Genomic DNA, 23,956 nt, shown 5'->3' on the forward strand with positions numbered 1-23,956 from the left:
ACTAAATTATAAAAATACTTAAGCAAGCATCATAAAATAAAGAATTCCCATTCACCATCCAGTCCCTGATTTAGAATACCTTCTTTAGTTCCTGGTTATAATATTGAGTTTTTTCTCAAATTCCATCCTAAAGGATCCTTGCATTTATTATAACATCATGCCATTCAGCCTAGGGAGAGCCATATTTTCCAGAAACCTGCAATCACCTGTCTATGATCCCTAGATGTCTCTATTGCCTTAATAGATGGAAATTTGAAAGACAAAGAATGTGTTAGCCAATCACAACATGTTATCTTGAATAGAAATGTGCTATGTGAAAGGTTCCATAGTTTTCTACTCTATTGGTAAAACAGAGTGAGGTTCTTCTATTGTGTCACAGGGCAAAAATGTTTGTGTAAACTTTTTTTATTGCTTACCACCAATGCAAGCAGATTTTGCAGCTGTTTGGAATTGTATAGAAACAGAAAGAGGAGACGATTAAGATCAGAAGCAAAATGTGAAAAGCAGTAACTGGTTGAGATTAAAAGAAAATTAATGTCTGGAAATTATTTCTAAACCACCTTCCCAATCTCATTAACTCCACAGACAGAGCCTCATGGATCCTGGAGTTTCTGTGCCAGTTGCTTTGGGGCAGATCATTCTTATGGACTGATTTTCAGAAGTACCGAGTACTAACAAAGTTCCTTGTAGTCAATGGGAGCTGGAGGTAGTCCGTATCTTTGAAAATCAGGCTTTGGGTGTTGAGGTCAGTGTGAAATCATAGAAAAATGGTGAGGAATGCTTTGGACATTACCAAGGATTCTTTTCCTCCACACCCTTTTGCAATTCATGTTGATGGTCTCTCATATACTTCAAATGGCAAGAGTAACTATTCTCAGGAGAAAAAGAGCTCATCAAAGCATAATCCATGGGTCTCTGTGTGGAGTAGTAGTTAGGAGTCCTGGCTCCCAGTCCTGTATGCTAAGGTCACTTCCCAGCTCTGCCACCTACTCTCTGTGTGACTTACTTAAGTACTTGTGTCCCTCAGGGTGAAACTGGTGTGTTAATTCTTACCTAGCTCAAAGACAGGTTGTGAGACTCTGCTTGTCTACATGTAAAACGTGACAGCACCAATTTTTTACTAGCTAGTTACAGTGGTACAACCCTAGGGTTACTTTGCTTCCCAAATCAGAATAAGCTATGTGGGTATAAGCACATCTATAGTGGTGCAAAGGCATCCACGCTAGGTGGGTTTTGCCACTTTAATTGTACCAATATAGTTAAAACAGCACACTTTCTAGGGTAGACAAGCCCTCTCTGATCTGGCCAAGATGCCCTCAGTGCAGGATCCAAACGTGGTATGGAACAAAGGTGGCGTTAAGCCAGTCCATTTCTGATGCATGCTTGCCCACAACTCCAAGGAACTGTTCTGGCAACTTGGAATCATCGGGTTGTAGGGAGGCCCTGGCCATAACTTGTTTTCCCCAAACATGCCTCTATGCCAGGGGCTGGAGATGAGGTGACCTATAATCACTATGGAGACCTTATGGCTAGATCCTCAAAGATATTTAGGCACCTAACACCCAAAATGTCTTTCATGTCACCCAGAGAGTCCTACACATGGGGAATGCTCAGGGACCAAATTTAGCAGTTTCTTTTGCACTGCCAGAACAGCACAAAGCAGCTGGAGTCACCCGAGAACTGGGTCCACTGTATGTGTCATAGTTACAGTGGCATGAAAAAATAAAAGCCATTTTATATCAATGGATTTTCTTGTTCCAAAATGTAGCTGTGAGAGCTTGCCTCACAAACCAGCGAAAGAGGAATCCAAGGCTGGCAGGCAAATACCACAAAAATAGAACAATATTGCTACAGTGGGTAACATGTTCCCCTGACAGCTGAAGTATAAACTGAACAAAAATCTGCTTTAATTGCTATCTCTCTGTCTACTGCCTGCCTAATTCACTAAAAATAAAGGTCTTCTCTTTAGTGATGCTCAGAACCGAGCTAAGCAGACGTGATTGGGAGATAAACATGTTTGGAATAAATACTGATATGAATGACACTTATTAGCTACAGGGTGGCATGTTTCTCTCTCATTAGGTAGCATAATAGCACATTGTGAAAAGAGAAGGGTTCCTTACTTTTGCATTATTATTTATATGTAAACCCCCCACAACAGATCATCATGGTGGGGAGGCTTGCAGATGTTAGTAGATGATTTTCTCTGTAATTCGCACTGGCATTGTTTATTGGGAGCTCTGAGCAAACAAGATGAGCACAGCTGCAATTTGAGGTTTTCTCCTTCTTTGTCAAAAAGTTACTTTGTTCACTTCACACATAGGGGATGAAACAATGGAGATGCGCTGTGAGGGAAGAGTGTAGCCAGTTACATCAGTCCCTCAGGCCTCCTAAATACAATATAACAGAGTCAGGGCCAGACTCCTGTCTGCTGTAGCTCCATTGAAGCGAAGGGCCAGACTGTAGCGGATTTTGCGCAGGTTTGCAAGGGGATATGCTGCAAGGTCCCATGTGTCCTGCTCCGGCTTGCACGGGATGGTAGAATGGGCAAATCCAATTGGCATCCCCTGGGTATGTATAGGGGAGGAGCCAGACTCTGACCCCGCACCTTTCCAGCCCCATTCAGCAGAGTAGGGTGGAGGGAATTGCACTTTGTGCCCCCTACAGGGACATGCAGCAACTGTCCCACCACTGTATAACGTTCCCCAATGCAGCGTGGCTGCAGTGTATGCCTTTGCCAAATAGGCCCAATCTGGCCATAACCAAGTAACAACCTTGGCTTGAAGATATCTGGTTGAAGCATGAGGGGGATGAACACATTTTCATTTATTACAAGTAAATTACAAGACCCAATCTGAAGTACTGTAGTTCATTAACGTAAAAGCTTTGATCCTCTCCCCTGGACAAGCCAGGCAAACCTCCGGGGGCCATGCACTATGCAGTCAACATAATGTGAAAAGATCCTGGGTGGAAGATCAGATCCGTCGTTTGGATATTAAATATATTTGGTTTTGGATGACGGTTGGCCTAGGCATCTCCTTCATCATATTATTCTTTGTTCTTATTTCTTTTACTTAATATATTTTTTGGTAGTGCACTTTCCAGGCATTCAAGAAGGGACAGTCTCTTTGCCAAGGAGCTCACAGTCTATGGAGAGACAGGTCGAGCAGGGTTAGGAGAAAAAGAGCAATAAACCAGGGTTTCTGTACACATCAGATGCATTCACTCTGAGCAGCATAGAAGTAGGTTTTAGGATTTGATCCAAAGCCCACTGAAATCAGTGGTACTCTTTCTATTGATTTCAATGGGCTTTGGCTTGGGCCCTTAAAGAAGGCTCTGATGTGCACAACATAGGTCCTTTGGTAGCACTGGCCAGCTTCTTGGCAGAAGCATCTTTATCAGTCAATGGTATCATTTCCTTAAAACTTCCAGTTCTTCCAGAGTCCCTGGAGGATAAGCATTGGGGCATTCTGTTGAATTTGTATTTAGAATGTGGCCATTGAACCAACCTGGAGCCTCCACATACTGCTGATAGAACACTGAACGATCTCTTGGAGGGTGGGATGCTCCCCACCCTGGACCATATAGAAGGGCACGGCAAGCAACTTCAATGGTTTTAAGGAAGAGCTTGACAAATTTATGAATAGGATTGAGTGATGGGATGCCTTATGGGGGAAAGGTACCTGTCAGTTCATGTTTCATGTTCCTAAATCACATGCATCAGGGCTTCAGCCAGTCACCTGGCAGGGTCAGGAAGGGCTCCACCCCACAATAAATTCCCATTTTGTTTTGGTTTTTTTGGTTTCCTTCCACGGAAGCATCAGAGGTGGCCATAGCTGGAGACTGGCCAGGGTGGAATGAGATGTAATTAAGAATTCTCTCAGGTGTTTGGCTGGTTGGTTTTTGCTCAAGGTCTAATTGATCACCATATATGGGGCTGGGAAGTAATTTTCCCCCAAGTCTGATTGGCAGTGACCTTGGTGGTTTTTGTTTGTTTGTTTTGGGGTGTTTTTTTTTTTGCCGTCTTTTGCAGTGTGTAGGTATGAGTCACTTGCCAGGATTATCTGGGTATATTTCAGTTCTCTGCCATTGTAGGGGCCTTGGGCATTGGTGCACCTTGGTCCCTCTATTCTCTACCTGTGGCACACAATATTCTAGTCTCCTGAGCACTGTAAGACTTTGGTCTAATTCTGGTTGTTGGGTTCAGTGTGCAGATGCTGGGTGGTGTTGGTATCCTGTGATATACAAGAGATTAAACTAGATGATCTAATGGTCTCTTCTGGCCTTAAACTCGATGACTCTAAGATCTTAGAAATGCTTAAGAGGTGATTGTGGTGTGACGCTCCATATTCTTCATAGAAATATGCTTAAGATATGAATATGCCATAACTAAGATATACTTTATGCAAGATGGCTCATGTAAGATATCATTGAAAGGTTATGAATTACTCAGTATGATTATCCAATTTGTGTGCACGTATCATTTCTGTATCTGAATTTAGGAATATTGACTCTGTAACAATTACAACTGTGTGTGTACTTGGGGAAACGCACACCAGACAGTAAGCAATCATCCTGAATGAGCCATTTAAGAAGGACAATAGAACTCTGAAGACACTAATCTCCCACCTTCCAGAGGAGTTTCCTGGGATGCTGCGTTGACACTACAAGGTCAGGTGATTATGTCACCTGATGCAAAATACCACCTTGAACACTGCTAATACTTTCCCACTGGAAACAAAGGCTTCCCACCTTATGTAAATCTTATTTAAGGCTGGGGAGTAAGGCAAATAGGACTCTTCTCCATTGCCTTCCTGCCCAAGAAGAAAGACTGCTGAAAGTACCTGAAGAGACAAAGGAACTAAGCTGAGGGAAAGGCAAGGGCTGAGTCTAGACTGAGAAAGAGGAGTCTAGTCTGTAAAGAGAAATAACTGGAAATTTAAGCTACAGAAACTCTGCATCCTGCCTAAAGTCAACATTTAGGGTGAGAAATTACATTTTGTAACCTGTTTCTTTAGTGAATCAAGCTTAGTTTGTGTGTTTTGTTTTATTTGCATAGTAATTTGCTTTGTTCTGTTTACTATCTCCTATAATCACTTAAAATTTACCTTTTTATAGCTAATAAACATATTTCTTGTTTATAACATAACCCAGTTTGTGCAATTTATAACTGGGGGATGAGGCAAGAAGTTGTGCATATCTCTGTTCACATGGAGGGAGAGGGTGAATTTTTATGAGCTTGTACTGTGCAGATCTTTCTATACAGCGCAAGACAATATTATATGGGGTTTACCTCTCCACAGTGGGTGTGCACATAAGTGCTGGGTGAATTCTTTCACACAGATCTGACTGTAGTCTCTGTCTGCAGCTGTGTGTGGTCTTGCCTGGGAATGTGCTGGAAAGGGGCTTGAGAGCCTGGCACAGCAACCCAGGGCAAGGGAAACCCAGGCTGGCAGGCTGAGTGACCCCAGCACATCAGATGGCATCCCAGAAGGGGGTCCAACCCATCACAGTGGTGATGCAGCTGGCATTTGCATTCAAACGAGAGCTGGCTGGGAATGTTTTGTCAACATTTTTTTGTTGAAAAATGCCTATTCGTCAAAACCCAAACTGTTTGCAAAACAGGTTCAGATCTGAAGAACCTTCCAACTTGACAAAATGCTGAAAAAAGTCTCAAAGCAGTTGATGTTTTGCTTTGCCCTTTTTCAAAAAAACCTGTTTTCTGATTCAAAATGAAGTTTTGTTTAGAGATTTCAGCTGATTGAACTGAGAGGTTGAAATCCAAACAACATTTTTTTGTAATTATTGAAACAAAATGTCTCAGCTGACCCTAACTGAAACTTTTTTGTGGGTGTATATGAATATTTTTAAAATTTTGACTTTTCATTCCAGTTTGAGATGGGAATTTTTTTTTTTGAACTTATGAAATAGTGAAGGGACGGGAAAACTGTTTCCTGCCCTAGGTCTATTTTCTAACTCTTTCATCACAGAAATTTAGGGCTGGAGGGCCTCAAGCGGTGATCTCGTCCGGCCCCCTGTGCTGAGGCAGGATTAAGTATACATAACCCATACCTAATAGGGGTTTAATGTTGGGTTCTAAGAAAAAACTGGAGCATCATTTTGTGTGAGAGGAGCCTGGAATCTCACAGTGGAACTGTGAAAGCTGAGTAACAATATTTCAGGGAGCTTTAATGGAAGGATACCTCTCTTGATGAATCTAGTTCTATCCTGGTAAAAGGTGTTAAACCTACCATTATTCATATCCTATAGTACAGATGATTCCATTCCACGATAGCTGAGCTGTAAGAGGAAAACCCTTGGGACACTCGCCCATGAGTAACAAACTTTCCATTCCCTCAAAGTTCATTTGATTGAGTGCTTGGTTCAGAGCTACTCTAAAAATGCCCAGCCAGAGCTTGAAGTGTCTCATTACCAGGTGTTCAGCTTCTCGGAACTTTCACTCAGGGGTTATTGTGAGTTTTGTGTTTTCTGTTGAATTTTTTTAATGAAAATGTCAAAGCGGGGAGGAGGGAGAGAACAATTACAAAAAGTGCTACTTTGCTTGAAAATAAAAATGCTGACTTTCAACAGCAGGGGCTTTCAACAGTGCTTATTCTGTTCTGTGCTTCTGATTATATATTATCACAAAAGCTTTTGGGATGCTGTTTGGTATGAAAGGCCTGGTACAAATATGAAATTGTTGTTTTTAGCATGCTGTAAGGTAACTCAGGTTTACCTGGAGGCAAAGCAGGAGAGAAGAGCAAGTAGGAGGTGTTGCTATTCAGACTGCAATCCTCTCCTACCAGGAGAGGAGCAAACAGACAGAAGGACAAATACAATAAATAATAAATTGGCCTCATAATTGACTGAAATCATAACAGTTCTGTTCCAGGCAATGCGGTCTAGCAAATAGTGCCCTGACCTGGGACTCAGAAGACCTTGGTTCTATTCCCAGCTCTATGACCTGGAGTGAGTCATTTCAACTTTCTCTGCCTGTTTCTCCTCCTGTGCCTTATCTGCTTAGATTCAGAGCAGAGATTCTTTTGCTACATTTTTACAATGCGCTATGGAGCCCTGATCTCAATTATGGCCTCTTAAACGCTACTGTAAACAACAACAATACTAAAAGTTCTCAAACAGGTCAAGAACAGGTGGGATGGTAAGATGTGTGTAAGATGGAAAGAACTATCCTGATAACCAAGCAACCAGCAAAATTATGAACAGGAAGGAAACATAAGTAAGGTCTAAAATTGACCCCAAGTGGGAAAAATCTTTGTAGGGGACTGGAACTGCTGTGAGGTTCTCCTTGTGGAGTGTTCCTAGAGCTGTTCTGTCTGGGAAAAGGGCAGGGCTGAATTAAGGCATAGGCAATGTAAGCCTGTGTGTGTAGGACCTGGCCCCAGCTCCTGAAGACATAATTGCATCAGATTCTCAGGTTTTGTTTTTTTAAGAAGTTTCTATTCCTCATGGTTGTGAAGAAAAGTTTGCAGATGTGATTCAGGTGTAGCCAACTGTCACTCTCTTGCTTTGCACTGTCACTACCTGAGTCTGCAAGTAGCCAGAAGCAATAGCTCCAAGAGGAGTGAACTTCTCATACATCTTAATGGAGTGGTAACTCCCAAACCCACTGCTGTAGGGTGGCCCTGCTCACACCAACCCACCACAGGACAGTGGTAGGTGGGCCTGGCCTATCCACCCATGCAGAACATGCTGGCTGCAAAAGCACAAGGGCCTCTTGTGCTTCTACCATGCTACTTCCAAGGGAGAGGAAACCCTGCTGCTTCTTGGGGTGGGGCAAAAGGGGCTCCCGTGCCACTACCATTGCAAGTGGGGGTGGAGTCACAGGGGGCTGGATGATGTGCCTAGAGCTCTGGATTGTTTTTATTTTGTCCCAGGGAGAAGAGGTTCCCTCTTCTCTTGGAGAACAAGCAGGGGGTTTGGCCTAAATATTCTCCAAGACCTACTGGAGATTAGGGGCATCTGTGCTGGTTCTGAACCCCTCCCTGAAACATCCCTAGCTCCCTGGAGCTTCCACAGCATGGAAAAGAAACTCATAGACATGGCATCCAATTTCAAATAGTAAAATATAAACCATATGGGAAATATCTTCCAGGAAAAACAGGACTTAATATAAACAGACTGTGGTTGAAACAATTGTGTTTTATAGATAATAATCTCTGGCTCCAGCAGTAGAAATAAAGGACAAAAACTGTGAGGAGCCAAAAAAGAGTGGTTGTGGGAATGAATCTCAGCGAAATGAAGATGAAAAATACACAGAAAAGCATAGAATTGCCTGAGACAGAATCAGAACTATCTTCCTAGAACGACAGCTGAGATCATATAGGAACCACATAGTGAAATGTAGAGGATCAGGCTAAAGGTCAGGACTAGTTGGCAATTAATAGTGGAAAGGGCAGGCAGCCAGGGTGGGAGCCATCCTGGCACTTCTATTCTTCCAGTTCAAGAACAGTAGTTTTTCAAGAGTAGGCTTTGTTGGTAGGGGATGGTCCTTAGTGCAGGTGATTGGAAATATCACTTAGAAAGGAACATGGACAGATGGGCTCAAGCCAGAATGGTCAGGTGAGGGTCCAGATTTCAAGCACCCCAAAATTTGGGAGATGTTCAGATTCGGGTTTTTATTTCCATGGGTAGAGAATGGATTTACTTGTGGGAAACTTAAACGGTATAAGGAAGTCTCTGGACTCTGGAAGTCAAATATGTCAGAAGCATTGCTGTTTATTTTACCTAACGATGCCTGATGGAGCTGCCATGCAGTGGCACAAGCTGTTGCCCTCTCATGAAGCTATGTGTGTTGAACATGTGTTGCTCTTTTCAATTAATTTCTATGCCAACCTGTTCACGTTAGAGAGTCATTGCTATGCATTAAGGACCTGACCCAAAGAGTCCTATTGACCTCAATGGGCTTTCGATCAGGGTGTAAGGGTCCAAATCTGCAACTCTTGCCAAGTGGTACTGACTTTTGTGAGTAATCCTATTGACTGCAATATTACAACAACTCATGTGACTAAGTACTGCTTAGCATGGACAAGGGTTACAAGCCTGGGCCCCAAATATTAAGTTCCTCCCATTTGCACATTGAATGATCAGATATTAGGAACAAAAATCAATATTGGTAATAGAAATGCTAAATGTAAGTGCTAGCGAGAGATTAGATATGATTAGTTTGTGTGTTATTACCTACGTTTAGTCATGAGACATGTATATAGGGCAGATCCTCACCTAGTGTACATTTACACAGATCCATTGAATATACACAATTGTCCTAAGAATGTCAGAGAAGCAGATACATCAATAATCTGTATTCTGACTCTTTCTTAAAAGAGAAGCAATGGGGACCACCCTAGCTGAAACAAGCACTTGGCAGACAATAGAATTCAAAGGTTTATATAATTCTTATTCTGCTGCTGCAGCTGTCGTCTATTCAAGAGCTGGGATGATATTTTTAGTTGGAAAGGAGAAGTGTGTCCCAACTTTATGCTAATAATGTATTTTTGGTGCACTAGCTGATATTCTCAGGCTGTTGAATGGATCAAACAATTTGCCTTTTTGGAGCCCCAAAAGACATAGGTGCCTAACTGCCACTGTAGGCACCTAAATCCAACATCTAGGAGACACTGAGATCCTCAGCTGCTGCCTAGCTCTGGAGGGGCCTACAGTCCCTCTGCCTAAATTTCTGCTTTTAAAATCCCCATGGCCCCTAAAAATTGGCCAGTGAGCATGTGCACAGCCACCTCAGTCTAGGCACGTGGGCGCCTAACTCAGGCCTAGGCTCCAGTGTTCCCCTGTGAGGCCCAATCCAATGGGCATGGTCTGAGAGTGCCTAAGCCCACAGAAAATAGCCAGGGGAGGGAGTAGGGATGCCAACCATGTAACTTCTACCCCTGCGGTTAGAGCACTCACCTGGAGATGGGAGACCCAGGTTCAATTCCACTCCCTTCCCCAACCCTCGGGTGAGTACCCTAACCATTGAGGTTAAGGTGTTGGGGGGCACCACCACCTTTTTCTCCTTGGTTTTGTGTGAAGGGGCTGAGTGGCCTAACTTCAGGAGAGGGTTTGTGAACATGAATCGTGAGCAGAGATAGGGGGCTTAGGCAGCTCCCTCCTCAGCGGGTGGGCTTTTGTGAGTCCCATTCTTAGGCACCTATTTCTCCCCATGCCTTGCTTAGGGAGCCTCGGTGCCTAACTCAGGGCTGTGGATTCTGCTAGGTGTCAAGACTTGTGAAAGCTCAGTGTCACTGTGCCCAAGTCCTTTTGTGGATCCAGTACTAAATTCATAGAATACCTTACTCCCCTTTTTGCTGTCAGTTTGTCCCACACAATTTTAGTACTACCTGGTCCAGGTTTTTTTAATATGGATTCCTGGATCACCAAATGTGAGCAAGCCCTACAAAAATGAACCTTTTTTAGGTAAGTCATCCTCAGCAGAAGGTGTTACGTGCACACCTTCTCCTCAGCAGAAGGTGTTGTGTGTGTGTGTATGTTTGTACACACACACTCTCTCTTTCTGCATGCAAAAAATGCAGGCGGGAGTGCAGTGTCTATCTCCTGGTATCTGAGTACTGAATCTAAAAATGTATCTGAACTGGAGAGAAACAGAATCCTTTTTCTAAAGGTCGTATGTTGAAATTAACTAAAAGAGACCCCAAGAAATCTCCACTAGTAAAATAAAGTTACATATATGGGACAGCTCATTGTTTTGAAACTGACAACTGGACAAGCTTTCTCCCCAAATTAAACCCTAGTTTATCACAGAATAAACATGCCATGCAGTTAAATGAATCAGAAATGGAGCAGACACTTGCTTTGTGGCTTTCCTTTCCTGGCTTAGAGTACTTTGTCACTAATCAGTGCACATTGTACAGAATATTTTTATACCACCATGAGATAGGTATTATTCCCACTTTAGAGATTAGGAATGAAAATGGAGGGAAGTTAAGTGACAGGTCTGAGGCCACAGCAGAAGTCAGTGTCAGAGTTGGGTTTAGAATTCAGTTATTCCTGGCTCCTAGTTTATGCTCGGACTACATCCTTTTCTGACAGGCAATTCCACAGCTGCAGATGGTCCTGCAAGCAGTATACCCAATGTGATCCTGCTGCATGGAATTGAGGAAGATTTGGAGGAGCTCACATAGGAGTTCACCCTGCCAGAGCAATCATTATACACTCCATTTCCCTTTACACATGTTTATTCTTTGCATGAGTTAGCAGCCAGGCCACAGAGTGTGTATGTGTGTTTTGGGGGGGGGCACTTGGGAGATATTGTAAGGCAGTTTATTCCTCTGGGGCTGAATGCACAGCAATGCTCCCAGCTCCTGCTGGCCCAGACACAGCAATACATGCAAAATATTAACCTCTCTCCAATCATTTAACTGTTTGATACCCACCACTACCCATAACAGCCCCTTGTGGCTCAACATTGGGAGAAACAATAAATCCTCTGTGATTTCTGAACTCGTCCTGTAGAATTTCCCCATGCAGCTGCAACAACAGTATAAGCTGTGAGCATCTTTCTCCAGGCAACAGGTTATGGAGATGATTCCTAGCTACCAAAGAAGAGACGGAATGCACTGCTGGGGCTGTGAATGACCCAACTGTATAGAGGCTGGTGACCTCTCGCTGCAATAAGCCGTTTGACAAAACATCCCTGGTTTGACATGTGCCCTTGAGTAGGTAGTATGATCAGAGTTTTTCAAGCCTTATTCTTATCTCACTACAGGTCACAAATGCCCCAGAAGCAAGGGAAAAAACAACAAAACAAAAGGAAACCTGGAGAACCTGTAGTCTGACACTGCATTTGATGAATACAACTTGTTCAGAAGTATCCAATGGCTCTATCTAGGCATTTGTATCATGCTCATTATTGTAGTATCTTAGTGCCTAGAGTTGGAGGGTCCAACTCCCTTGAGGTGTATGTAGCCTCTGGAAAAGGCAGCCCTCCATATTGAAAAAGGGCCCTTTTAAGATTTCCTCTGAGTTTCTCTTATAAATAACCTCTTCTGTTGGCCTCCCCTGCCTCCAAACTTCCTGTTGTCTCGTGATTCTGCGGGACAGAAAGTATCACTTAATTAAGAGGCTCATGTGTCCAGGGGAGCAGAGGTGACTCAGGAAAGTAGACCAGAGTTTGAAAAGCTGTGGACCAGGGGCTACCTCTGACATTAAGGAACTTTCAGACTTCCTAGATGCATTTTGGGAATCTTTCAAAGGAGCAGAAATTCACATCATGGGGCTGTCATCGGTATCTAGGCACTGGCGTTTATTTTAGATCAGAAATGTTGACTTGTTACAGAAGATCTTGGAGGCGAATAGCCAGCAGAGCTGGGAGATTAAAATAAAAAAATATCAAGCTTAGTCTTTGACAAAACCATTAACACCTTTTTAAAAACTAAAAAAAAAAAATAAAATAACCCTAACAAATTTTTTCTTTTCATTTTGATGCTCTTCCTAGATTCTACTGGGCCTGAAATAGATGCTATCCTTATGGCTTTTCTGACCCCTTTGGAACCAGAAATGGTCAACAGTAACACAAAAGATTTATGAAACTTTCAATCCAGTTTCTACACTAGAGAGATTTAAAGAAGTCTTAAAATATGTAGGGGCTTCACTGAATTGAACCACTGGAGATGGGTGAGTGGACATTCCATACATCTTTTTTGCCTCTTTAAAGAATTGTTCAGCGCACGTAACCTGCTTTTATTTTCTGCATCATGGCGAACATAAATATGTAATGTCCACCTGTTATATACTAAACAAAGGAAGCAGTGAACAGCAAACTTGCATCCCAGGTTTTTAAATATAGAGCCAGATTTTCAAAAGAGCTCAGGGTCAGATTTTCAAAGAAGCTCAGCTTCTATTTAAGGCACCTAAAGAAGAGCCAGATTTTCAGAAGTCCTCAGTTCCCAGTGTGCTGAGATCTTTGAAAGTCTGTCCAGTCTTATTTTGGTGCCGACAGGGAAGCTGAGCTCTCCTGAAATCTCTAGTCCTAGATGTGGGTCCTAAGTCCTTTTGAAAATTCTGGCCGTAACATCAGCACAAAGGTACACAGCTGACTTCAGCCTTGTAGAGCTTCATGATTTTTTCGACTAGATCCCTTCCTTCCTTAAAAGTGTGACTTTAGGTGCTTTCTAACAGGCACCTTTCTTTATGAGGAGCTGCCTTTCTCTCAGGCCACCCATTTTAGGAATCTTTCCCAGAATGCTTTTCTAACAGCTGGCCCGCTGAAATTTGTCAGCGCTAAGCAGCTGCAGCCCTGAAGCAACCATTCAGTGGAGGCTTGCTGTAGCTCCTGTTCTTCCAGCTGGTAAGTACTCCAGATTTGTTTCCCCCTTTCTCTCATGAACGAGGAGATGGAAAGTCCTCTTACTGATGCAAAATCACCTCAAACAGGTATTCGTTTCCTGCCAAACCTCTTCCTCCCCCAGGTTTGTGATGGGCCATGGCAAGTGCAAAGAAGCACAGAATGAATTATCTGGCTAGGAAATAAACACTAATTTGGCATGATTTCATATTAGCATTGTAGCACTTTGGTGAAGCTGATTGCTTTTGCTTTGATCTAAAATGTTTAAGCAGACAAATCCTGAGACACCCATTCCTACAGAATAAAAGGAAAGAAATAAAGTAAGGGTGGGTTAAGTAATCAGTTAAACTGAGGAGGGAAATAACGCTCACTCAAAATGCCTATTTTCAGAGGAAATACTAGTATCTGAGCTATGTTTTCTTAGGGAACTGGCTGGCTCTGGTGGTCAGTCATAGGGAAACAGTCTTTCACCTCTAGGATCCCCGGTTGTAATCCAGCCCAAGTGAGGAGTGACCAAAAGTCATTGCTCTCTGAAGGCCTCTGTGCTGAGGAACAATGTAGAGGGGAAAGGGTGTTCCAGAGGCAGCTTTCCTCAGAGAAAACCCTGGCTGTATGGCTTCAGTAGAGTAGGGAGAGAGAGCCCACCACGTGTGTGATGCTATAAATCCTCTGCAGTGAGAATCCAGTGTGTTCAAGGAGGCAGAACCCTCTATTTCATTCCGCAGGGAGTGCGAGAGGCCAACATCTCTCAGCCAAAGAATGACTTGGGGATAACTCTGGAGTAAAAACCTCATGGAGTATTCGTCTGCCAAGTGCTGCCTCCTGCATGGGTGACTGTTGTGTTGGCAGAATCTCACAGCTCAGTGGTGGCTTGTCCATCTATCTACACCTCTATCTGCCCTGATCACAGTAGTGCTAGAACACACATGATACACTGCAAACATGCCTTGTCTTGAAAGAGTTCCCAAACCTCAAACACTTCACTCCCCCAGGGAAACAGAAATTGGCCTGGCATTGGCTCAATAAGGCACTGATTAGTCCACCACCCTCAGCTGAAGGTGTAATTACAACTTATCCTTTCAAAACAATGCACCTGCACCTACTTCACTTGAAGTTTTATAACAGCATCACACAAGGGTCATGGGCAGTTCAGGCACTAAAGATCATGGTTGCAGCTAGGGTCTGTAAAAGCAGAGGGAGAAGCATAGGGCTGATGTAAGTAGTCCTTTGCTGCCTTCTCCCTTTGCAAGGCCTGGTACCTGGGCAGGAGGTATGGAAATGTGTTGGAAATGGGAAGAGGAGTAGGCAGAGCATTAGGTGCTATGGAGATTCTGTTCTGCAGTGCCACCTATAGGCTGTTTGGGAAAGGCTTCCATATATTAGATCAGCCCTGGGGAATCTGGGCTATGGCTCCCCTGGAGCTTGCGCCCATCTTTGTTGTGCTCTGGAAGCCTGCCTCAACTGCTGTGACTTGTTAGCACCAGCTCCAGCTGACGGATGCTATTGAGCTGGAACATGGTTTGCTCCAGAAGGGGAGCTGCACCTGGGCAGAACTCCTCTGGAAGGAAATATTCCAGGATTTTCTATGGAGGACAGACACAGAGCAAAGAGTTTGCTGAATCTTTTAAGGATTTTCCAGGCTTCCAGGAAAATAACGTTTGCCTGGTGCCTGATCTTAGGATTTTTTGCCCACAAAGGAAGAGCGTGGCTGGCTAACCATAGGCCCTGGTTTTTTTTAAGTCTTCCCTGGCTTTGTTGCCTAGAAGGGGCTAGATCCTTAGCTGGTGTAAAGCAACATAGCATCATTGACTTCAATGGAGAAAATATTCCTCCACGACCTCACGGGGCGAGAGGGTACATATCTTTGGAAACACTTTAGTGGAGCTACCTTGATTTACACCAGCTGACCATCTGCTCAGAGTGTCCTATTGGCTTTTCTGGTGGTAAACTGTACCATGTGCTTCTAATAACCCTCCCTCTGTTGCCCTGTAGTCAGTGATGCCAGGGCAAGCGTGGTGTGTGTGATGTCATCTTCTTTCCCAATCACACTTTCCAAATGGAATAACAGCTTCACTGCTATCTTGTGTTGCTTCCCACACAGAGAGTGGTGCCTCTGAGAGCTCCTCTCTATTCCTGGCCTTGCTAAATCTCTAGCAAGATGTGCATTTTAAAGGAGCGATAAGCATTTTATTCTTGACTGAAGTCAGGGGAAGAGCTGTCAGCTGACTGAGTGGTTCTGGATCCACCTGTCGTTTATTTTTGGAAACGTTCTCCCAGGCTCTCCCATTAGCCATTTCAGTGTGTCAAGGTGAGACAAGGATTAGTTCTTTAAAGAAAATGAGTCAGACCCAGAGCTGGTGTCAATCAAACTCCAGATAGTGCTGCACAGATTCACACCAGCTAAGGACCTGGCCTACCCTTCCTTTTTATAGAAAGGAACCATTCTCCTTATGCACCCCCATCTAACTGTATCCTGAGCTTCAAGGACCAAACCAAACCCCCCACAAAACATCCCTGCAGTTGAACAAGTTCCCTGGATTCACATTTCAAATATGTTTACATTTAAAAGGCTGAGGTAAAAACAGAATGAGACCAGAAGAAAGTGGGAAAGAGACAAAAGTCAAGGGGTGAGTGTGTGAGTGAATGTGTGTGAGCGAGAGAGAAAGAAAGAAAGAGAGACATAGATATACAGAGAAAACGCATTATGTAGCTTAAATGAAAAAGCAGCCAAATAGAAAGCTTGACTTCTCTTTTGTTGTAATCTCAGGCACACTGTGATTAGTAGAGAGACATTTTTCTCATCAGTACCATGCTAGGAAAAGAAGAAAACTAATTGGCATCTGCCACCCACTGTTTTAATGCAATTTCTCTTAAATATTTTCTGTGTACTGCATTCTGTTGTCAAAAAAGCAGCTTTTCCATGGTCTGTGAAACACATTTCAGTACAAACACAGCTCAATACAAAGGTCACCCCGTCAAAAAAATGTTTTTCCTCAGTAGAGAGAGTGCCAAAAGTGGCATTTTGCTGTATAGTCTCCCCCTTTTATTTGATATTTCTTAAGTGGTAGACAGCTGGAGATTGTAATTTTTCTTTGATGAGCAGAATTTGAGGGAGCCTGGTTTTTTTTTCTTACTGGAATATGGACTCTTTAATAGCTACTTATGACAGGTAATTTTCTTCTGTCTCTTGTTTCTTTTATGGCTCTTATTATCTATTGTTTTTGAGATTGGCTATTGTTCCTTATATTAGTGTATGTTTCACTGAGTTAGAGTTTTAATGGTAGTTAGGCTCTCAGATGCTAAATTACATTCCACATCAGCCTTTCTGTTTACCTGATGCGTGTCAAACACGAGAAGGCTCTGGGAACTTGCATACAGAACAAGAACAGTAAATCAACTGTATATCACATTGTAGAGTCCGGCCAGAGGTCAAACAGCAGCATCAAGAAAGGTTTTGAATGATACCCCTCCTCCCACAATTGTTCCTCATGTTTACAATAAGGCAGATTTTGAGGTTCTAACTGATGCTGTAAGCATCCAGAAGTGTTTGTTTTCTGCATGTTCTCCCAGACGTGCTTGTAACAGAAATATGTGCACAAAACAAGCCTGATTCTTATCCTCTTTATGTCACACAGGAGCCATTACTATGTGTGGGGGATTTACCTGGTGCATATTTCACCAAGGGTTTTCAATTACACTGTTTATCGCTATTAATTTGGGGGGTTGAAGAGGGCATGGGTTGTTCAATAAGGAAATGGTCTCCTTTGTTGTGCTGACTGGATTAACCATTATAAGCTACTTTTCTGAAGAAGCATCTGAGAGGCAGGAAAAGCAGTGATTCCTGGTTAGCTCCTACCAAGTAAATGTCAAGTAATCTTCCAGTGCTGGCAAAGGAAAGATCAAGACATTTAAGAACACAGCAGCAGATGCTCTCCCTCCGTGAAAAGAGCTACTGTTTATTTTTGTTGGGAAACACAGTCTTTTGAGAGAGAATTCTAACAATTTCATCTGTAATTAGTCCAAGTACATTGACTTTAGGCCTACCTATGTTTATCTAACAGCTCTCTGAAATGAGTAGTATATGTAAAGGATCATAAACCTTTAATCTTAGATCATCCCATTAAAGAGGATCCCCGAAGTAATGTATCTCCACAATGGAACTCTTATTGGGTGATGTGGGCAGCCTTGGAATCTTAATATTTTCAGACAATGGCTTAGGTGGGACTTGAATCTGGGAATCCTGGATCTATAAGCACAAGATGCTGCTGCCTGAGCTAAAGAAAGAGCTCCCTTAGCCTGGTGGTAATAGCAGACTCCCAAACTTATTAGTTGAGCCAGCTGCTATAGGGGAAGAAAGTGCCACTGTGGGCTACAATGCTATCTGTCCTGCAGGTGGAATTCCATTAAATAACATTGAGTTCTTTTTCAAAAACGTCTTTTCTTCTGGAGGGACAGGAGGATTTTAAGGCTCCCGTGGCCTGATTCTTTACCTAAATATTGGATTTGGGGGTTTTTAGGCAAATAGGATTGGTACAAATGATACCAAAACTGCAGGTGTGTGTATTTCAGTTTATGTGGACAAAAAGTTACTGAATACAATGAAACTTGCTTTGAAGAGTCATACGAGCAAAAATTGTTGTTAGTGATGGTCTTTAACTAAAGACAGAATTAAACTGTTATGGAAGTAGCTTGGATATACTTTAAAGTGATTGCTTCAGACAAGAAGATGCTATTGGGAGTGGTCCTCCCTGTTGCACTTGTCACTGTGCAGTTTCTATCTTTCTTGCTGCTAGAATGCTGTGCATTTTAGGAACAGAATTTATTTTAGCTTGTTGTTTGTCTAATTACAGGGCAAAGTAGTGTACATGGTAATGTCAACTTCTGATCTCCAAAACATCGTTATAAACACTGCTTGCCCCAACTCCAGTCTATCGACAGACATTCACCGGGGTTCAGGCCTCTCACTGTAGGATCATAGAATATCAGGGTTGGAAGGGACCTCAAGAGGTACACTCTCCCTGCCCCTGCCTTGCTATTAGTTTCTGTCAACCCTATGAAGAGTTCTCATATGCTATGAAGCTGTCAGTCAATTTCTACCCGTGGGGGTGTTTGATGTTTTATCAGTGGAGTGTGTTATTTATTCTTTAGGCCCAAACACAACCTAGTTCTTGCATAACAGTTTGTGTTGAGCTTGATCATCCGTTTCAAGCAGGACAGATTGCTAAAGATCTCTGTCGCTTCCAATAGTTCTGTTCCTCCCATTGCTGAGAGCAAAAAGGGCACCAATGTAACCCATTTCCTGCAGTTCAGTTCCACTAAACCCATTGGTCCCTTGGCTGACTGCATATTGGAAAAGCAACTGTAGTAGCTGACAGTGCAGTTCTGCCTTTTATATCAAATAATGCTCAGCACTGTCAAAACATAAGCTGAATATAGGCACCGAGAATCACAGAGTTCTGAATCCTCCCTTTCCAGGGGCATGCTGCTAATATTATTGCAAGCCTTTTTGATTTAGACTTATTTTGGACACTAAATTGTTGATTTGACCTTGATTTTAAGTAACTAATATTAAATAACACTGTAACATGCCTGTTTCCTAATATGTGCATCTAACTCACATTCGCTCTTCCGGAATTTCAAGCCATTTTCTGTGCTTCTTTTGCTTTTAGCCATTCCTTTGGTTCACTCGTCCTGCTGAGTCCCAGTAGAGTATCATCAAGCAAGATGGGTGAGGTAACTTCTTTTACTGGACAAACTTCTATTGGTGAAAGAGACAAGTTTTCAAGCTACACAGCGCTCTTCTTCTGCCAACCGAAGCTGGTCAAATAACAGATATTACCTTGCTCCCCCTTTTTGCCTTAATATCCTGGGACCGACGGCTACAACACTGCAACTGTCAAGTAATGTACTCACTAGGTGGCAGCCACTGACAATTAATGCCTAGACAGAGGCCAAACAACCCTGTAAAATGTATTCCCACCCTTAACCAGGGATGGTATTCGCAAATGATAAGACACATACAATCATAACAGATAAATGCCAAAAAAGCAGCAGTTTAGTTTAAATGAATCTCAGACTTTTATGCAGATTGAAATTTCTATCAGTCCATCCCCACGTTACCAGAGTACCTCAGATATAGACAGTCCGTATGGTGAGCTTCGACTGACTTGCCACACAGAGTGTGTGCGTGTTTGGTGCCCAAATGAGATTAGGTTAGGCCAAATGAGGTTAGGTGCCCAAATGAGGGTGCATAAAAGTAACAAATGATCCCCGGTTTGAAGGATTCCTCACAAGGGGAAGCCTTTTTATTGCAGTTACAGATTTTTCTTTTCTTAGGAGCCAGCCCTTCCTTCACTAGCTGACTGCTCCAGCACATCTTGGGCTTCAGCTTAGTTTCTCTGTGAGACAGGCAGTTGGGTGCACAAAATGATCCAATGTTTTAAAAACCTAGGAAAACAATTTAAGCTATTTTTTTCAAACCCTTCTGTTTGAAGGGTTCTCCACTGAAGAGCTCTTCAGTAGTTGAGTGAGAATTCTTTTGTGGTTGGCTTTAGTGATCACTGAGGCTTCTGGAAGGAGCTGTATTAAATAGGATATTATATGTAATTCGTTTCCGAGTTGGAAGGATGATCCAGTGGTTAGGACACTAGTCTTGGACTTAGGATCCTGACTGCAGCTCCATGCTGTTCTTTGTGACCTGGTGTGAGCCACTCTCTCTCTTGCTTATCTGTGAAATGTGCATAATAGCAGTTCCCTACCTCCCAGGGGTGTTGGGAAGATAAGTGCGTTAAAGATTGTGAGGTATTCATATGGTGTGGTTGTGGGGTACCTGAGCTGCTTTTTGTTGAGGGAACAGTCGTCTTCAGTGACCCTTCTGGCTGCATCCCTCCTAATTGGAATGTTATGGGCCAGATTTTCAAAGAAGTGCTACCCCCATTTAGGCACCCAAAAATCTGTCCCCATGTGATGGGGCACAGCTTCCAGGGGGGCAGGCTGCAGAGTGCTCTTTGTCATCTCTGTGCTTGGCTTGACAGGTTTCCATTCATTCAGTGCTCATAGCTTGCAGCTGTGTTTCCAACAGTCACACCTTCCTGAGCAGAAACCTCGGGCCTGGTCCATCTCCTGTGGAATTCAATGGAAGTTTGCGACGGACATGAACGATGTGCCCCTCGAGGTCCAAGCTGTGGTGTCAGAGCCAAAGAGTCTGAGAGAGCTCTGGGTTTTAACTGATCAGCATCACATAGAATCATAGAATATCAGCATTGGAAGGGACCTCAGGAGGTCATCTAATCCAACCCCCTGCTCAAAGCAGGACCAATCCCCAATTTTTGCCTCAGATCCCTAAATGGCCCCCTCAACGATTGAACTCACAACCTTGGGTTTAGCAGGCCAATGCTCAACCCACTGAGCTATCCCTCCCTCTGCCCCCCAACATGACATGAGCCTCTCCATAACCTGGGTGCTGGTTCCAACTAGCTCATGCCAGACCCTCTGAAAGGCACAGTGCCCCTCATTAGCAGCGCACACAGGTGAGCGCAGCATGAGGATAGCTAACTTGGGTATGGCTTTGCAGTTTGCTCAGTCTCAGGTGCCAATCACGAAGTTAAGTCTGTGGGGAAGACACGTCCACAGGCTGCACTGCTCCACTGGCTAGGAGGCGTCAAGCCCTGTCTCCTTCATCCCCCGCCCCTTCCCATCCACTTTACAGAAGAGTGACCTCAGGGCAATGCTTGCATTCTCCAGCTGTGGTTTCTTGCACACTGCCATCATCCTGCCCTGCCCACCAGGGTTTCTGTAAAACTTTCTTTATCTTGATTCCATTTGTGATGAACACAACAGGAAGAACTGTACAGAGCAGCCTCCAAGTGAGAACAGAAAGATCCTGAGTTAAAGCTAAGTGCTCTGTTATACATACACGGGTATATTTATCCAGCTGTGGGAGGATAATCCTGCCAACAGTGTATGGAGCCCGGGGATAATTTGCAAGTCCCAGCAGCAAAGAAATGAAATGTTCGCTTGTTCTGGGAGTATAGAGTACCAGAAATGTGTGGCAGAATTTTTACCTTGGGCACATTCCAGCTAGTGTGCCCTCTCTTCCCCCCACTCTCCACATATACAGCCTGAGTTTTTAGTAAACAAATTCTGTGGCAAAACTGTGCATGACTGAATTCACTGTGCATGTTTAGGGCCTGCATCCAGGAGCTCTGCTAATGGTTTGTGTCTGTCTTGGCTAAACATAACGGACACATTCACTACTGTATGCAGGCACTTCATTTAATTGGACATCAAGCTACAACAGTGTAGCCAACTCTCATTGTTTTATTGTGGGTCTCACGATATTTGGGATATTTCTTAAAGCACCAGCTCCTGGAGTCATGTTACTTCATGAAAATATCAGCCTTTTAAAAACCGTTTCTAGTTTTTGGGGAAAACTTCAAAACATGCCCTGAGAGCATGCTAGAGGCTCAGAAACCAGAAGACAAAAAGGACACTATGGGTTTTAATTATTATTTTTATGGACAATTCTAAAGCCAGTCTCCTGAGGTTTTGAGGCCTGGCTCATGATTTTTGAATGCTTGGGGTTGGCAAAACTGCTCAAAGCCTACCCTTGTAACTCTGATCTGTCACATACCTTTGTTGTGGGTGTCTACACGGCACTGAAATCTCATCACCACTATAATGTCCAGCCATAGTCACAGACAAAACAAAAGGTAAAAGACAGAAAAATGTAATGACCTCAGATATTACCATAGGCTCCACTCTCATAAGCTTTGTAGATTCTTCTGATTCATTAATCAATGTGGAGTGAGAGAGAGACATGGCTCTGTCCTGCAGATGCAACCTTTCCTGCTGCATTGTCTGTTGACAGTGGCCTATACAGAGAATTGTCAAAGTGCAGAAAGAGACATGAAATGTCTAGTAAAGGGGAACAAATATTCAAAGGCAGCATGTTTAGTGACCAGAGTCAGGGAAAGCTGGTAGTCAAGACATAGGCACTGGCTCCGGGGCTGGAGCACCCACGGGGAAAAATTAGTCAGTGCTCTGCACCCATCGACAGCTGTTTTGCAGCATAACAAGATCTGGGAGGGAGAGGGGAGGAGCAGGAATGCAGCATGCTCAGGGGAGGAGGCAGGGAAGAAGCAGGGCCTGGGCGGGGATTTGGGGAAGGAGTTCAATAGGGGCAGGGAGGGGGTGGAGTAGGGGCGGGGACATTGGGGAAGGGGTTGGAATGCGGGGTGGGCAGGGGTGGAGTTGGGGCTGAGCTGGGGGCAGAGAGGGGTCGAGCACCCACCAGCACCATCAGAAGTCGGCACCTATGAGTCAAGAGCTCCAGGGTCTGTTTCCAATTCTGCCATTGACTTGCTGCATGAGCGTGAAAACCAAATCACCTCCCTCTTTCAATGCCTCAGTTTCCCTATCTGTATAATGGACAGGGTGCACCATATAAAGCATGTTGGCATCTTTGTGTTATATAATTGCAAAGCATTATCAGCCCTAGATTGTTATTCTCAAGCCCTCTCACTTAGCCTTGTGATTAAGGCATTGGTCTGTTTAGGAGAGCTGAAGTCAATTCTCGGCTGTATCACAGAATTCCCTTTGGACAAGGTATCAGATCTCTCTGTGCCTTAGTTTCTAGCCCATACGATGGGGTTGTAATAGTTCCCACCTCTCACAGGGCTGGTGGGAGGATAAATTCACTGACGTTGGCTGTGGTGTGGCGGGCAGTAAAAGCACCTCGGTAGAAGTCATTCAGCTGAGGCATGGCATCCGTCTGTTCATTCAGGAATATGGCTGGGATCTTTCTTTCTTTCTTTCTTTCTTTCTTTCTTTCTTTCTTTCTTTCTTTCTTTCTTTCTTTCTTTCTTTCTTTCTTTCTTTCTTTCTTTCTTTCTTTCTTTCTTTCTTTCTTTCTTTCTTTCTTTCTTCACCTTGCTCTAACAAATGTGTGCCAGACCATACTCCATGATCTGCTGCTCCGTCAGCTGAGGAGGATGGACACCTGGTTTTCAGTGGAGGGAGGCTAGTAGAGGGGAAAAAATGGCCCCTCTGGGAATCACCTATGAACATGAAAACCATGAATAGCCATTCGTGAACTATTTGAAACAGCGATGGAGTCTAAGGAAGCGGCCCAGATGTGTCTGGCATACGGCAGGAGATGTTGTAAAACCAGGGCCATGAAAAGCAAATATGTTGTGAGCCAGCCAGGTTCTTAGCTGGGTAATACGAATACCACAGTAATGACAGGTGGGCTAATGGTGCTCGTCCTCCTACAAACCTGCATCGCAGGCTGCTCGCTGCTCTACACCTTGGTGGGTGTTCTCCAGAGAAACAATTCCACCCCAGGATGAAACAGGAGCAGTGTGTGATGCCAGGCAGCGTGAGAGACCAAGTGCTCCCATCATCACAGAATTGTGGGTCAAATGGAAAACTACGTATGTCACAGCATATCAGGCTCTGCTCTCATTAGGGAAGATCTAGCCACATACACGGATGAAGTATGAAAATATCTCATTGTGGACTGCCTGCAACAGGATAGGGAAGCAACAATGAGGAGTGGGGTGGAATCCCATCAAAGTCAGTGATTTTCACAATACTGAACTTATTGAAAATATGTCACAGTAGGCATGTAAAATGTGTGTG

General features: G+C 43.6%; 1 pseudogene; it reads left to right on the plus strand.

Moving 5' to 3' along the window:
- LOC140917999 (histone chaperone asf1b pseudogene) overlaps positions 1 to 23,956 on the plus strand; it is a 122,177-nt pseudogene that overhangs the window by 760 nt on the left and 97,461 nt on the right.

Source organism: Lepidochelys kempii, chromosome 10 (genome assembly GCF_965140285.1).
Source record: "Lepidochelys kempii isolate rLepKem1 chromosome 10, rLepKem1.hap1, whole genome shotgun sequence".
NCBI classification, from domain to species: domain Eukaryota; kingdom Metazoa; phylum Chordata; order Testudines; family Cheloniidae; genus Lepidochelys; species Lepidochelys kempii.